Genomic DNA, 1,436 nt, shown 5'->3' with positions numbered 1-1,436 from the left:
TGTTAATTATGTCTTTCCATGTTTCTGGATTCATTTAAATGACTTTGAAAAATATTTGGCTTAATTAGTTATTTTTCCCAGAATTCAATACATATTCTTCTGTGGGGAAGTTCTTGACTCAAGGTGTTTTTAAGGTTAAAAAAAAAAAAAAACAAACCCACTTTGGAAAGTGAAAAAACCAAAAATCTTCAGTAGTTTTCTGCAGAAAGGAAGTGGTGTGAAAAACTCTGAGCTCAGTTAATGTTTTGGGTTACAGCGGTCAGCAGGATTTTGACAATTGGCTTGTTTCGTTGGATAGACCAAGGGACTGTTGACTTTACATGACAGGCATTTAGCCATTTTCATGGCTGTCTATACTGAGAGACTATCACAAACTGGTGTTGCAGTCCGAGTTTTACATAGCAGTTCTTGGTACTTGATTTTCTGCTGAGATTTTAAGTCCAGGGGCAGCATCGTTGTCCCTTACAGTGAAACGAACTATATGGCTTCTTGTCAATAAAGTCCTTATTAGCAATGACATGGCACGCAGACTAGTTAGTAAGTCTACAGGAAGCCCCAGCGAGGTTGGTGAAAATATGCATGGATTAAATGTGTATTCAGTGCAGACAGTGTGTGTGTGACTGTGTTCGCGATGCTTGAGAATGAAGTAGAGATGAGGGGGTAGAAAGTTCTGTGATGTAAGGGCAGGTAGACATACCACTTCCTTAGGATAACTGGAAATTGGATATTTGCTGGTGTTACTCAAAAACATCAGTTGGGACTTTGGGGTAATAATAATTCCAAATGAAGATGTTTTAAATAACTTCCCTACAAGTGATTTCATTTGTTATGGTGGCATCTATATACACGATTGCAGCTTTGGACCTGTTTCATGTTCTGCATCATCTTGCTTGCTGCTTGCTTGCTTGTTGCTCACCTATCTGGCTTTGCTCACCAGTCTAGTGACTGAATAGCTACGAGATGTCATGTCACCTCAAATCCTAGTTCTGCACATCTGTTTAATGCCTTGCTGTTTGATAGCTGAGAAGGGTTGCTGTTGAGTCCAGGCGGGCCTTAGCAAGCAATCACTTTATACCTCACATCCAGTCTTTACATTTGTGCAGAGAGGGTCCCACACTTGGCCACAGTCTGATATTTATCCTTTTTATATTGGAGTTTGATTTAGCCGTACTGCTAACCCAGCTTCCCAAAGTGTAGCATACCCTAGCATCCGACAGCCTGATACATAAATTAAATCCTGTGCAAAGGATGGGAGCAGATATGCAGAGGTTGGACAGGTATACCATCATTAATCAACACATCAATGAACATGCCACATGGAATAAAGATAATGGAAACTTTTTCGATACTTAACAAGGTATAAAGCCTGTTATAAGAAGTCAAGGTTGTATCATCTTGTACAACAAAACATACTAAAGTGTTTTCTTCTTTTTAGT

This window comes from Cariama cristata, unplaced genomic scaffold (genome assembly GCF_000690535.1).
Source record: "Cariama cristata isolate BGI_N322 unplaced genomic scaffold, ASM69053v1 scaffold7798, whole genome shotgun sequence".
NCBI lineage: Eukaryota > Metazoa > Chordata > Aves > Cariamiformes > Cariamidae > Cariama > Cariama cristata.
The sequence above is the reverse complement of the archived record's forward strand: the minus strand, read 5'-3'. Positions refer to the sequence as shown.